Below are 17,328 nucleotides of genomic sequence, written 5' to 3' on the forward strand. Positions count from 1 at the left end.
CTTTAAACTCACATTTTTCTTGAGAGCTGTCTTTGATATTCTTAGGCTTAAGCCTAATACAAGTTTCTCCTTCACACCTGGCGAGCTTACTAGGTACTTTGTTGAATGTATCTCAGCACACTGCGTAGCATGTTAATTATATGTTAAGGTCAGGAGCTTGAGAACCGCATTTCTGTTTTAGTTATTATGCGATAGCGTAACATTCTGGGACGTTAATATACTTAGGTTAACTGTAATTCAAACTTTGTTCCCTCTCAGATTTCCCTTTACACCAGTTTACTGAAGTTATTTCAAAGTTTGCATCGTATTTTTCTGTTAACATCGGTAAAGCTAACGTACAAAAAAGAGAAGTTTCTTTACTAACCACAGACATATTTTTATAATAATAATAAAAAAGGTGTTTAATGTTTCAAAAAAACCTTTTATCTCGGTCTCATTTTTCTCTTGACTTATCTCAAAATCTGCAAAATTGCCAAACTGTCTGTTTTATAGAATTAACACCTGTTGAGGCCAGTTTTTACTCAATAATACCATAGATATTTCCATCAGTTGCACATTACATCAAAACTGTGATGAAAGTTTGCCAACCTTTCAGGTAAGTAAGTCCATACCATAAACGTTGTGTTTAAGCTACCATAAAAGTAGTCATCTGTGTTGGTTTGCTTGTTGTGTCATTACTAACTGGCTCTGTACTAAATTCTGCACTTGTGCCAGCTTCTTGTGACCTTGCTTTTTGATCTATGGTTATTGCGTCAACATTATCAGATATAATATCTACTATTTACTCATTGTTATGAGGGTTGTGTGTTTCTACGTATAGCACGTGCTCATATTGATTTAGTATCTGTTAAATCCGTCTTTTTTTTTTTACCTTATCGTTCCATTTTTACTTATTTTTTATTTTTCTAGTAAACGTATTGTATTCATAGAGTTTCTATATATGTTTCCTTTAGCCTTTTTAATGTATACTAAGAGTGTGGTGTTTTTTTTTTTCATTTTTCTGTGGCCATTCAGCAATATGTGTCCAATTTTTATTTGCCAAATCAAATACCAGTTGCATTCATTGAAACATATCGGCTCTGGAGTCCCACAGGGAGGGGTAGTTAGCCCTATCATATTTATCATGTATGCGAGTAATATGCCATTGTCGGGCCTAAATTTAGGTTTAGCGTCACAATTTGCTAACAATGTATCGGTCTGGAAAAGTGCCCCCACTCCTTCAATAGCAGCAACAAACCTCCAACCAGTCCTGAATAATATAGTAAAATACTGCCAGAAATATAGAATAAAAATAAATATTCCGAAAAACCAAGTAATACTATTCACCAGATTAGGTAAACTAAAAGAAGATCCACCTAAATTATACATGAACGGATCATTTTTACTGACTGCTACTTCAGCTACATTTTTAGGATTAACTTACGATGCCAAATAAACGTGGATACAGCATACTAACAATATCCTGACTAGAATCTGGAAAAGAGCAAACTATGCAAGAAGCCAATCGAGTGAAAGTCAAGACACATCACCTGATAATATAATAAAAATCTACAAAATATATATTAGACCCATTATAGAATACGCATCTCCTGCCTGGATAAACATAACACAAAAATACACAAACTACAAAAAAATATATAAAATTCGGTTTTAACCTCAGCCTATAAAGTACCACGTGATACCTCATCCGCATTCATGTACAAGTATGCAAACATAGAAACAATATCTGTAAGACTCTTGTATAATGCACTAAATTATTTTAATAAGAATTGGTATTAAAATGACTTAATGTGTGATCTCGACAGATACTACGTACATGATGAACATAGTCCTAAGTACCTCTCTCCTATAAATATATATTTAAGAAACATAAATCAAGCTGGTCACCATGCATTAGACGTTTACAATTAGTATAATATTCATAGTTTTTTTATTTGTTAAATATATATATACTCTTCAAAAAAAGAAACGCAAAAGGGATATTTTTGTTAATTTAAAGAGAAATATATGCAATAACGTTACAAGCTTAGAGTATGTGATGTTACACGTGTTAAGGCACTGATTGTCAGACCAAAATGACAATAAAAGTTGTGAACTTTGAAAACGGAGGAAAACATCGGATTTTTCGCCAAAACGCATTCGTGTCCAATAAACTTGTTTGAGAGATCTGCATGTTCTGCAAGTGCAACATGTGCAAAATCCCTATAAAAGTGACTGGTTTTCGGTTTCCATAGCTCAGTGTTAAGCCACCGACACGCAATACAGTTACGCCAAAACTGGCTGAAGCACAACGCAACAACGCCATTGATGGATTGGAAGCAGGCGAATCTCGATCAAATATTGCGAGAGCTGTGAATGTCCACCCAAGCACCATCACAAGGCTATGGAATCGTCACCAACAACATGGATCAACTTGTGACCGTCCACGATCTGGCAGACCTCGTGTGACCACGCCCGCACAAGATCGCTACATCCGGTTACGTCACCTTCGGGATAGAACCACCACTGCGACGTCTACTGCCTCAACCATACCAGGGCTGCGTTGGATTTCCGATCAGACCGTACGCAACCGTCGACGAGATTCTTAGGCCCCATGTGCAACCCATCATGGTGAACGTCAACGACGTTTTTCAACATGACAATGCCTGTCCTCACATAGCCCGACTCACCACTATCTTCTTGAGACACCACAACATCAATGTTCTTCTCTGGCCCTCCAGCTCACCAGATTTAAACCCCATCGAACATCTTTGCCACGAGTTGGAACGACGTCTGCGACGGCCACAACCTCAACCGCAGACTCTACCTCAAGTTGCAGCAGCTTTGCAGGCTGAGTGGAAAGCCATTTCACAGAATGTGATTCGTCATCTCATCGCTTCCATGGGCAGGAGATGCCAAGCAGTTATTGATGCTCACGGGGAGCATACTCGTTATTGACGTTGAATGACGTTAAACTTCAACTAGTAAGCGTGGACTTCGCCTTTGCAGACTTTGGATGTTCAGCAGTGAATGTGCAAAGTTTCACACATGTCATACAGAACTACCCGGAATAAACTGGTTAACAATGTCTCAAATTTTGCCTTTTGCGTTTCTTTTTTTGAAGAGTATTTGAAGAGTATTATGTATTTTTTTAAAATCTATTTACATATGTATATGTATATATATATACATATGTAAATAGATTTTTAAAAAATACATAAATTAAAAAAAAAGGTAACTCAAGACAATATATGGACATTAGCCTGAAAAAGAGTCAGAGTACTGTGGGTTACTCTGACCCAAAAGCACTACAAGTACAACATAGCATAAGCTGAAATGTAAGTTAGGGGTAGGGGAAGAGGTCTTTTGTACCTGACCTTCCTGGGTATCTAAAATTCTAACATACCCAAATACCCACAAAGAACAAGCAAGTAAGCATATCAGCTTTGTAATTTTCACCCAAAGCACAGTTAAACGCCACAGATGCCAATGTTTCTTACATACGTAGTGTCAGATATCGTCCACGTAATATGAAAAAAGAAACTTCTGGGGTTAACTCGTCACCTGTGTTGTTATGAGCGAGTACAAGTTATGGAATGGACTTGTTTGTCCCAAGTTTTCTTATCTTACTTCCTACCAATCCATGGGTTGCTGAGTGATATGCCATCATTCTTATCTTACTTCCTACCAATACATGGGTTGCTGAATGATATGCCATCGTTCCTTTTGCACTCCCAGTAATCCACATCTGTGATTTATAAATTATGTGTATTCCACATCTTCCTACCAATCCATGGGTTGCTAAGTGATATGCCATCATTCTTATCTTACTTCCTACCAATCCATGGGTTGTTGAGTGATATGCCATCATTCTTATCTTACTTCCTAGCAATCCATGGGTTGCTGAGTGATATGCCATCGTTCCTTTTTGCACTCCCAGTAATCCACATCTGTGATTTATAAATTATGTGTATTCCACATCTTCCTACCAATCCATGGGTTGCTAAGTGATATGCCATCATTCTTATCTTACTTCCTACCAATCCATGGGTTGCTGAGTGATATGCCATCGTTCCTTTTTGCACTCCCAGTAATCCACATCTGTGATTTATAAATTATGTGTATTCCACATCTTCCTACCAATCCATGGGTTGCTAAGTGATATGCCATCATTCTTATCTTACTTCCTAGCAATCCATGGGTTGCTGAATGATATGCCGTCATTCTTATCTTACTTCCTACCAATCCATGGGTTGCTGAATGATATGCCATCATTCTTATCTTACTTCCTACCTATCCATGGGTTGCTAAGTGGTATGCTATCGTTCCTTTTTTCACTCCCAGTAATCCACATCTGTGATTTATAAATCTGTGTATTTCACGTCTTCCTACCACCTGATTTTCAAAAGATTAATTCTTGTTTTTGCTTTATGATCAGGTAAATTATTTTTTAAAACATATGTTGCCAAATAATGTGAACAAACTAAAATATATTTGTTTCTAAAATATCAGTCGATAAAGTGTCTAGTACATAAAATATACCCATCACGACTAGTTGAATCGTGCTATTAGTGTTCAAATTCTTTGATTCTTGGAACAAACAAGTCTATTTTCAAATGAGGGCTAGTTCTGAACATCCTAAGAAGGTTCATGAATTATGTTATATATTTTCTTCTGGTATCTAATATGATCTTTAATTTATCTCTGTGTAGGTTTTAGCATTATTAAGTATGTCGTAACTGGACTAACATGGTATATAATCACTGCCTTGATTTTTTCGACTTTTAGGCACAATGATATTAGAATTAATTCCTTCTAACTTACATAGCATATTGGACTTTCACGCTGTGCATTCATTATATATTTTTCAGTAACTGTATATCTTTGTGTCTTGATTTTACAACTGTGTCTACATCCCACATTAATTCATGGTTTGTGTCACCCTTTCTTACTCCACTTATTTTAGTAATATCATATCTTAACCCACTTAAAGTGTCTTGCATAACTTCAAAATTGTTGTATTGTAGTAACAAATTCAATCAATCACAACTTAGTAGGATATGATCTGTACTAATAACAAATTATCTCCTATATCAATAACATCTACATGTTTTTGTACTCTGTTCCTGGGTGTTCTTGCTATTAATAAATAATTTTTTTTTCAATCGTTCACTACAGAGAAGATCGTGTGCCACCTGGTATATCTAAGGTAAACCTGTTCTTACTGCAAAGCCTGATGAATTAGGATTAATGTAAGTTCTTACTGAAATCTGAATGAGTCAGTACGGGTGCTTGTTTGAACGAATATTTTAGTTTCTCACATGCGACTTGCCGTTCTTTAGTATACTTAAATTCCACATCTTTCTTTGTAAACTCAGTCAAAGTTATAGTGAAGGATGTCAGTGTGAAACTTGGCTAGAAACTTAAGAATCGAATTAAAATATATTCTTGATATCTTTAACATACTTAGTGTTTGTAGGTTCTAGTTTATAAACTTATTACTATTATCATTTTAATATTTGTTCATTAGTTCATGAAATCTTCTAATTTAATGTTCGTATCGTTTTAAGATCTAAGAAGTGAGAATAGAACAAGTATATCTGTTTTCCCACGACCGAAAGGCCTAGTCTATCTTCCAGTGACCGAATTCACATTGTTATCCGCTCGATTTAAATGTGATTTTGGTTCATTTTATTTATTTCTATGATAAAATCTAGTTTTTATTATTACATATTTTAAAAATTATTTTTGTTTCCTCGCACTGTACAGAAAACAACACTCCATAAAAGGAAATGCTGGTGTAAAACTTTAATTATCCAAAAGAACAAATTAGATAAAGTAAGAACAAAAAAATCAGAAATGGCTTGGTGTGAGGACAGTACTGAAAAATACAGAAAAGCAAAAACATAATTGAGACCAAAGCAGTTATCAGCAAGATAATATACTTTACAACTAAACAGGAAATTGGGGGTAAAAGAGGGTCAATAAACTGTTGAATCGTTGGTGTCAAGGAAACAACTGCTGAAATGTTGCTTCATCTTTGGAAGGGCTTTCACGAGACTGAAGGCGTAAGTGGGGAAGAAAGGAAATGAAAAGGTGAGCATGTTTGGTGTGACGGGGATTCGAACTTGCGACCCTCGGATTAGGAGTCGAACACCTTAATTAACCTGGCCATACCGCGCCGCGTTTTATACTTACGTAAAATAAACTTCATATACCCCATGGAATCTATAGTAAATGAAACGAATGTAAAATATTACCATGTGAGGTAATATGGAGGATCGAACAAACTCGAAGCTCTTCAGGTGTGGAATTCTATTTTTTTAGTTTTCATTTCAAATAGGAATTGCAACATGGAATTTAAATTATGAACTATGCTTGAAATTGTACGTATTTTTCAAACCTTTGATACTCAGTAGCGAATTGTGAGGTCATATATAAATTATAACAATACTGCATTGTAACGAATCAACAAAATGCTCATATTTTGATAAAAAAACAAAACATTTTGATCGTGTATCGATAGTGCTCGTTAGACTTAGCCTTGTAAAATAGCGACACAGAAGCCTGATAAATTTTATATATGATTTAGTAATCTCATAAGGTCCGAATCTCCAAAATGTTAGAACCTTATTGACGTTCGCAAACTCCAAATTATAGTTTGACATTTTATGATAGTTTTGTAGGACAGTCAATATAAGGCTACTAATAAAAGCCTGCGAATTTGATCTTCATAAAAGTTGTTTTGGTTTTAATAACAGAGCTACGCAGATTTTGAAAATATTTTTTTTCTATAATGTAAGAATTTTCTAGAAATCGGGAAGAAAAAACAACAACTCTTGCTTAGATTATATTATTATTTTGTTTACCACAACCACCATTTTGTTTTATCATGTTTGTGTTCGAGAACGATCGACAAGACCCTCACGTCGTTATTGGTCTAGAGAAATCTATAGCTAGTGGTTGTCAACATTTTAAACATAACAAAAAGTGACTCGATTTCTATGAAAATGATTCAATTATGTAAAAGTACATATGACGTTTTGTAGAAACTATGAAAGTCATAAAGAAAAAAATGAATATTATTTTCGGATTCAGCGTACAGGAATGACTGCAAAACAGTAAAAATATTCAAAACAATAAAACAGTTCTAGGCTTATGTAATTTTAAGAGACTTAAACTAGACAAAAGTTGTATCCGAAATGATGAAATTTCACTCTTTATAACAGTTAATGAGTGATAAATTTTAATGGCTTTCATTAAATCATTAATAATTATTGCCTTAACTCAGGCAACTTCTATTGTATAGTGCTGCCATCTAATAATAGATTTACACTCAATATTTGTCTTTCTTCTCAACTAATATCATTCCTATTCGTATAGTGCTGCTATCTAGTGATGAGTTAAAGCACATCATTTGTGATTATATTATTCTTGGTTACTGCAAGTCTTAGTCGTATAGTGCTGCTCTCTGGTGACTTAGTAAAGAAATAAAAAAATCATTGTCTCACTTTATTAAACCGAATATCTACATTCGAAAAATATCCACTGAACATGATATTCCAAATTCAGACTGATCAAATATAAGGAACGAAAAATATCTGAATGGTGAATACTAGAGAAATTACTAGACTATTGTGTTTTTTTTTCGGTGGTTATTCGCATTCGTTTGTTTCCCGGTGGCTCAGGTAAGCCTAAGGGCTAAAACCTTTTAAAATCTGCGGTTAGTGTTCCAACAGCGCATGCAAAAATAAGGCATCATATCTAGAAACCTCTCACCCAATAAGAAATGGTGAGGAAAGTGAGAATTTTAGAAGAACTTGTAAGTTAGTCTAGAATTAATAAATATTTCTGTTGTTGAACTAACTGACGTTTCTATTTTCATCTTTGTTTTTTAATCATAATTATAAATTAGATTGTTTAGAAACCTAATAAATACAGTGATAAGTAGCAACCAGTTAGATATATATTTCAACACATGCGGAAAATTCTCGCAAGTTATTTTTCCTTGAATGAAATAGATCTTCATTTAAAAAAGTCTTCTGGTGGCTCAGTAATAAGTACAACACTAAAAATCGAGTTTCGATACCGCGGTGGGCAAAGCACAGACAACCTATTTTGTGGCTTTGAGATTAATAAAAAGCTAAACTCTATCTCGTCTTCACTGTATTTAATTCAAACAAAATATTTGAAATTGATAATGGATAAACTGAGAAAAAAAAATGGAACTTAATATAGTAAACAAAAGAAGAACACCGACGTATAGGAAACTTCACTAACTAGAAACTATTTCATTATTAACTAATACTATTCTGCGTTTATATCCTTAAATATGTATATACTACGTCGCAGAAAGATGAGCGACCATGAAACATAAACAGACGAACACGTCAATGAATTTTAACCTGTTTATCTTTCGATTTACCGTGTATATCACTTGAAGATTCTGAAGATTTGTGTGTGTTTCATCATATTAGAGAGTTTCAAGTCTTGGAGTCGAAAGAGAAAGAAATTACAATTTATTTTACCATAATGACAGAGCACTTTATCAAAATCTGAAAACAACTGATTATCTGATTGCGTTTTTAAGTAAATGTAATTGTCGTCTTTTGTCCATAGGACTGAAGACAGTAGAAACTACTTTGTGCTTGTTTGTTGACGGAGAAGTGTTAACGTTGCGAACTTCACTTTAAAGAATATTACACTTTGTTTAAATTTAGTTTAATCAAATTATTTCGTTAAGAAAGTAGCTTTAATATTCGATTTCTTAATTTTTGCTTTCAGCTCCACCTTGTGGCATTCTAAACCTCTTAGATTCACTGATAACTTTGTAGGTAAGAATAGTGGTCACAATAACTGGTGGAATGAATTGAATGGAACGACTGGATGAAAAATTTTAGACGAAAACAATAAATTATCTATCACACGTTTCAGGAGTTTACTTATGTGAAACGACAGAGAGTAATTTTCTCTAGAGACTTGAGAAAAATACTAGCTGAAATTTGAAGAGAGAATGAGCAGTTTGACCTTTCGAAAAGCACATGAATTATACATGACATTGTTGGTCATCACTAAAAATAAGGATAACAAAACTCCTAGGTCTCTTCTACACTGTTGACCTCGCTTCTCAGTGACATTTTCAGTGAGAGAATTAACTTACATCAACGGTAAGCAGTATAGGACAATGTCCAGTTAAGACACTAACAATTTAACAGTATACAAAAACACTTTTCTTCATTGTAAAACCTATACGCTATGCTTGGTTTCAAGGAAACAACTTCAGTATCTAGGAATTAATTTTACAAACCCAGGTTTTTTGCTTCTTTCATTCAAGATAATGATTCGCGAGGTTAAACCACATATTTCTCAGTCCCACAAACGGGTCAGTTTTAAAATAACATTGAAGATAACCTACGCTAGACACCTACGAGAAACTAGTTAATAACACACCTCCCTGACTAGGAATTTCCACCCCTAAAGGGCACTACTATATCCTGTATCAGAATATTGATAATCAAGCCCCTCCTCAAACATCTCGGGCAGAGCATGATGTTACTCGGAGTAAAAGTGCCCGAAGTGGGGTTGGTTGCAGTTAGAATGTGTAAGGGTTTCGACAAACTTATTTTACAGTTAATAAACGTTCTAATTTTTAAAAGTTATGCGCATCAGACGTTATATTCCTGGAGGGTCTCTGATCACACAAGCTATTCCTTGTTTATGTTAATAATATTTCTTTACGAACCAAACGTTACGCCTCACTTATTATATCGAAATACTGTTACGTATAGCTCATAATTATTACACAATGATTAAATGGAATACTAGAAGCGTTCATCATGGGCCTGGCATGTGGGATTGACCGTAACATTATAACGCCCCCACGGCTGAAAGGGCGAGCATGTTTGGTGGGATCGAGATTCGAACACGCGACCTTCAGATTACGAGTCGAACGCCTTAACCCACCTGGCCATGCCGGGCCGTCGTTTCTTGGTGTTTACAATTATCTTACAATGTTAAGTAATGCAGAATATTGGACTATACTATATTTTTCTAATTTTTTGTACTTCCACATAAAATTATTATTTTTAGATATGATTAACGAAATGCGCTTTTTACGTTTTCTTTTCCTTCAGTAATTAAAATTAAATTCTTTTGTTCGTTTCTTTATGAATTATGTTAATATGATTCTTTTAGCTTTCAAGTGCCGTTTGTTTTAACTGATTATGGCATATTATAGTTCTTTTAATAAACCCCGGTAATGGCAAATTGGTTTTTATATTACCTAAAATCAAATCCATAAACGTCTTTGTATTATAGCGTCACTGCGTCACCATGCGGAAAGTTCATCGGTGTGGAATAACAAGCACGAGATATATCTAAAACGTGTCAATATCTAATTGGATATTATCGGACTCAGTCGAGTCTTGGAGTCTGACTTAACGAGCGTGAGGCTCCTTGATTGATGGTATCATACGTAAGTCGCTTGTAGGCCTACTCAAACGGTTTCGTGTGGTGCAACACGATTGGATGTAGACATCATTAACACAACACCCCCCAACGGTTTCACCGTGAAGTTTGTATAACTGCAACATTCAAGAGTGTATTTCCTGTGCTCACCACTGACTGAAAAAATTAGTGCAAACGTCCGACTGTGAGTTAACGCTTACGAGCTCAAAACAATACAGAAAATGTTCAGTTAAACGAACAACAAATTTATTTAATTATTTGTGTAAACGTAATTTAACTTAATATTTTAGTTTAAATACAACTAAAATAATGTTTTCTTTTGTTCAGTGCCAGACTAGGAAGATTTATTTATGTAATAATTATCGCATAATTTAGACATAATTAGGGCAAGTATGTTTGGTGTGACAGGGATTCGAACCCACAACCCTAAGATTACGAGTCGAACGCCTTAACCCACCTGGCCATGCCGGGCCTGTTTATTTCACTTAGCAATGAAATGTGAGGTTAGGGTGCACTATGGGTTGGGGGTGGTTGTACTTGCTCCGTCATTTTTCATGGGCAGTACACTGGTAAATATTAACAGGTGGCCAGAAAAGGATTTACAGGCGTAAGGAAGAGTTTTGTTGATGTGGAACATGCTATGTGTTCCGAGAGAACATTGGTCTGTCTTCTTCAGATACGCTCAGTACGAAGAAATACAAGCTTTACGTATCGTTATAAAGACACGAAGACGGCTTTGGCTTACTGACATTTATGTTCGAGAACTCTAACCTGTTCCAATACGCTTCTCTTTTCTTACCTTAGCAATGGTTAGAGTAGGACTTGCTGCAGGGGTTTTTTGAGTAAGACCATGGTCTTTCAAACTGATCCACATTTCTTTGTTTTCGAATACAGTTAAATACGAGAGATATCCTCCTGTTGGAAACACTGAATCTACAACTTCAACATTTTCTTCTTTATTTTACAACTTAAATACATAAATATCATGTTTCGGACCAGGCTGTTATATACCCATCCGAAAAGCTATGGATTTTCGTGAGCATAACATTATCTGTGAAATGTTACACAATCCTAACATATAGTTCTGATACATTCCGTTCCACCGCGACTTTACATTAGCTGTGATTGGTCCCCCAGTGGCACAGTGGTATGTCCGCAGACTTATACCACTAGGAACAGGGTTTTTACACCTGTGATGGGCAGAGCACACGTAGTTATTTGTGCAGCTTTGCGTTTAGTAACATATAAAAACGGCTGTGATTGTAACGTGGTTTGGTTATTTGCCTATTCAAAATAATTTTGGTATGAAGCAAGCAAACCTCTATATTCACCCACGACGGATGTGCATATCTTTACTGTGCTAGTACTTAATTCTATGAGGATATTTCTGTATGATTTATAATTTAATAGGAGATTAAAACCAGCGTGATATACATCCGTGTAAAATATTTCGTTAATACTTTCTGATGAATTATGCCTTTTATTTTGCTGTTAGAAGTGGGCGAAATACTGACTTGAACTGCTGATACATAGACAAGGAGAGCGGATCATGTTACTCAGTGGTTATCGGAATGTCCTCACGCTAGGTTGAATGTAATACACATAAAATTTACTAGACAGCGTGACAGCTCGCGTGATGTAATTCCTTCTCTTCTAATATAAACTAACACCGATGTAGCATTCTTTTATTTTTACTTCTAAAATTATATCATTATGTCCATGCTTAACGAATTAGTTGTCGCTTTACAACATTTCAGCATCAGATTTAATGGCATTGCTGTAGTTTTCTATGACGTTCGCGTTGTAATATATATATATATTAAAGGAACTCACAATCACTTCGACAGCTATGTCGTAGTCCTGGGCTGAGCGTGGCCTAGTGTGCATGAACTGTATTGCCGAGAATTCAAGTTTAACACCTCAATGATACAAAATCACGTTCTTTACTTTGAAACCAGTTGCGCTATGAGCGTCTATTCATCATGTATGTATGGATTTTTTTATTCGATTTACAGTTTCTGACTCACCCACGGTGAGTGCGCTAAGAAAGTGACAGAAAAACCACACTACACCATATAATCCTTGTGTAATCTTGCGCCAAAATTCGAAAACGATAAAATAATACTCGCTTTGACTTTCTAAGACCGATTTCGAGGGTAATATTAATAGGAGCAGACTAGTCTTAGCCTATAATTAGCCATTTTAATATTAGTTCGCGAGCTAACATTCATTAACATATACTAAACGCAAAGAAATCCACGAAGTTGTCAAATGACGTAATATCGTTTTAACAACGTTCAAACAGAGCTGTATGATAGATCCCTTTTTTTGGTGTAGTGATATTGTTTCATCCTTTTCACTTGCAATGTGTTCTGACGACAAAGTTCAATCAGAAAATTTAAGTTGTATGGGGAAGCTACCGGCCACTTTATGTTGATATCTTAATATTATGTTGATATTATGTATGATATCTTATCTTATGTTGATTATCTCGCAAAAAAAGAAAATATGAGGGTTATATAACGTTTTGAAAATGTTCATTTGATCTTTGAACAACAAACGTTATTGGAATTAATCAAATATAATTTTTGGCTTCCTTCGAAACTAACGAAGAAAAGTTTATGTCCAATGTATTTGTTTTCTTCACTAAGGAAAAATACATCCAGTCAAATATACGACAATAAAACAAACGATTTCATGGAAACATAAACTTAATTCAGATAAATTCCATAATTTTCGACTTACCTGCGATACGCGAAACTGACGAAACGGTGTGACATGAAAGAGAGTCAATTTCAGTTTATTTCTTCCAGCGATTTTCAAATTCCGTAGAGGAAGGTTTGTTTGTTTGTTTGTTTTGAATTTCGCGCAAAGCTACTCGAGGACTATCTGCGCTAGCCGTCCCTAGAGAAGGCAGCTAGTCATCGCCAACCACCGCCAACTCTTGGGCTACTCTTTTACCAACGAATAGTGGGATTGACTGTAACATTATAACGCCCTAACGGCTGAAAGGACGACCATGTTTAGTGCCACCGGGATTCGAATCCGCGACACTCGGATTACGAGTTGAGTGCCTTAACCACCTGGCCATGCCGGACCGCCACTAGAGGGCTAAGTTTTTATTTAATAGTACATTAGAAATGCGCCTTTTAAAAGAAAATTGCAGACATTACCTTCCTCTAGTGGCGGTCCGGCCTGACTAGGTGGTTAAGGCACTCAACTCGTAATCCGAGTGTCGCGGGTTCGAATCTCCGTCACACAAAACATGCTCTCTCTTTTAGCCGTGAAGACGTTATAATGTTACGGTCAGTCCCAATACTCGTTGATAAAAGGGTTGGCGGTGGGTGGTTATGATTAGCTGCCTTCCCTCTAGTCCCTAAATTAGGGACGGCTTACGCAGATAGCCATCGTGTAGCTTTGCGCGAAATTCAAAACAAATCAAACCAAATAAAAACGTAAAACAAAAAAAAAACCTCAGTTCATAGAAATTGAAGCAGTATTGACTTAAACTCTGTGGTCTGGAGCAGGTCATGTGATGAATGAGTGACCGACGAGTTTATATAATGAACAAAAATAAAGATACTCAAGGGTCTCCTCGCTAATATAAAACTATTTGAAATCTACACAACGCTATGCACTCTGTTTGGTTCGAAAACTAAAGACATGTTATGAACACGTGGTTATAACACTTCGACTTCTGTTACCGATACACCAGTAAAGGAGATTACATTGAAGAAAGATCCTGAATTGTAAACGATCCATATTACTGGTCTCTCATGAAATCTCAAGAGACATAAATATTCTGTGCGGACGGGAAAGGACATTTAAAAGAAATTTGACAGTCATTAAGCTCCATAACGACTCTGCTATTTCACAAATAAAATATTTTAATGTTAAGCGAAGAAAGAAGAGAATTGTCTGGGAAATAGTAAGCCAATGATATAAGTCTCAGCTTGAGAGACATTCCAGAATAGCAGTAATGGCTGTTGTAGTGGATGATGACACCTGAGGACGGGGACAGCTACAAGTCACTATTTGTTGTAGTTCCTCGGAACAAGAGAGGCTTAGTGGCTCTCAGCCTAACGCCATCAAAAGGTCGCCAGTAAATGGTTCCCCCCTGTCTCGATAAATCATATATTTGGTTGTGATCACGCCACGAGAGATTACTGTTGACTCATCCGCTAACTACGGAACGAAGCTGTTAGCAAACCAGCGGACCATTAAATTCCAACTTGAATGAGGCCAGACAGCCCCTCCATTATGCACACTGAGATTTGTTACTGAAGGAATCACTGTATTATGGCGTAGAATTAGTCGAAAAGATTCTAATGATTACAATAAACGTTACTTCTCAAGAATTTCTTTATATAGACATATATATTTGATGACCTAACGTGATTTCGATTATTTGTTTTTTAAACGTGATCGAAATAATCTATTTTCCAACTACTTATCGATACTTAAATATCAATAAACGTCGTCGCTATTTAAACAGAGATATTGTGCTGGTAATTAAGTTCATAATTTACAACCAAAACATCGTGTATTCTATTTCGTTGCGTTATCAACGCGCACTGTATAATCGAATGTTTTCTGGTCCCTTACTCTGAATTTTATAGAGTAAGAGAAAATATCAAAATTCCTTTGTTTAAAAGCAAAACTTCATAATTTTCTTTAATTCATCTACAAAAATTGCAATAAATCGTTCGTAAAAAGAGTAGCCCAAGAATTGGCGGTGGGTGGTGATGACCAGCTGTCTTCCCTCTAGTTTTACACTGCTAAATTATGGATGGCTAGCGCAGATAGCCCTCATATAACTTTGCGTGAAATTCAAAACACAAACGACTGTTTGTATGTTGTATTTATCATTCCTTTTATTATAAGCGCTTTTTGCACAAATTTTGTTTTCTTCTGACGTCAATGCTTCTAAAATGTATCGAAAGGTCGAGAAATGACCTGATTGAATATGGAATAAACAATACATAGATTGTCTCTTGTTATCATTGATTTGAAACTACAGTGTTATACGAGAATGTGTTCACCTTGTATTAGGTTTCTTAGAGCACTGAGTACGAGAATAGACATAGGTGGCGTAATAAAAAATAGTGTTCTACCCGTTCTTTTCATTTACATAGAAGCACTTCAAAGTCACAAATGTCCGAGGTAATGTCCTCTGACATATATGGTGGTCGCACATTAGATCTCAAATCTAATCCACTCATCGCTTGGCATCTATGTTATGTGGTCACTCAGAAAACATAAGAGTACACCAGATGGTCAAAAGTATGTGTACACCCGTCTATCACGCTAATATGTGCTTGTTGAACAATTCATTCCAAAACAATAGACATTAATATGGAGTTGGTCCTCCCTTTCTGGTATAACAGCCTCCACTTTTCTGGGAAGGCTTTTCACTAGGCTTTAGAACATGGCTGCAGGGATTTGCTCCTATTCAGCCATAAGAACATTAGTGAGGTCGGGCACAGATGTCGAACGAGAAGGTCTGGATCGCAGTCGGCGTTCCAGTTCATCCCAAAGGTGTTCGATGGGGTTGAGGTCAGGGCTCTGTGCAGGCTAGTTAAGTTCTTCCACACAAACCTCCGCAAACAATGTCTTATTGGACCTCGCTTTGTGCACGGGGGTGTTGTAATGCTGAAACAAAAAAGGGCCTTCCTTAAATTGTTGCCACAAAGTTGGAATCACACAATTCTCTAGAATGTCATTGTATGATGTAGCATTAAGATTTCACTTCACTAGAACTACAGAGCCTAGCCCACACCATGAAAAACAGCCCCAGACCATTATTCCTCCTCCACAAAACTTTACAGTTGGCACTATGCATTTAGACAGGTAGCGTTCTCCTGGCATCTGCTAAACCCAAATTCGTCCGTCAGACTGCCAGATAGTGAAGCATGATTCGTCACTCCAGAGAATGTGCTTCCACTGCTCCAGAGTCCAATGGCGGTGTGCTTTACACCACTCCAGCCGACACTTGACATTGTACAAGGTGATCTTAGGCTTGTGTGTGGCTGCTCGACCATGGAAACCTCTTTCATGAAGCTCCCGACAAATAGTTCTTGTGCTGACGTTGCTTCCAGAGGCAGTTTGAAACTCGGTAGGAAGTGTTACAACTGTGGACAAACGATTTTTACACGCTACACGCTTCAGCACTGTGGTCCCGTTCTGTGAACTTGTGTGGCCTACCGCTTCGTGGCTGAGCTGTTGTTACTCCTAGACGTTTTTACTTCACAATAATAGCACTTAGAGTTGACTGGGGTAGCTCTGGCAGGGTAGAAATTTGACGAACTGACTTGTTGGCTGTGTGGTGTATATGTACAACTCTTAACTTAATTTATTATTGATATGTTATTTAAAGTTAATTAATTTCGAGATATAAAATCTCAGGTTAGTTCTGGGAACCGAATAATGAAAACTGATTGGCAGTAATTTATGTAGAGAGTTTTTTTTTCCAAATGTTCGTAATTATTTGAAATATTTAGAAGCAAATTAAAAAAAAAAAAAACGTTTCACATGCCATAGTTTTGCAACAAAAACAACAGCCCCTCCCCACAAAAATAAAACATGACGTGAAAAGCATGAATGGTCCAACATGGCCCACATGGAACCAAGCAATGGAATAACTGAAACTCAGTTTCAGTACGGATATTTAGATAAATAATAATATTTACAAAGTTAAGTATGTTATGTTTCCATAATGTGCTGTTATGTTTCCATAGTGTGCTATTTTACCCAGAACAACATCCTAATTCACCCATTTTCCTTTGTTGTTTTGGATGGTAGCCTTGAAAAGCCGTGGCCCTATGACACGTGAAATTTCAACGAGACCCATTAGTTACCGAAAGAGTCCTATTTTGTACGAAC

This window comes from Tachypleus tridentatus, chromosome 11 (genome assembly GCF_004210375.1).
Source record: "Tachypleus tridentatus isolate NWPU-2018 chromosome 11, ASM421037v1, whole genome shotgun sequence".
Lineage (NCBI taxonomy): Eukaryota > Metazoa > Arthropoda > Merostomata > Xiphosura > Limulidae > Tachypleus > Tachypleus tridentatus.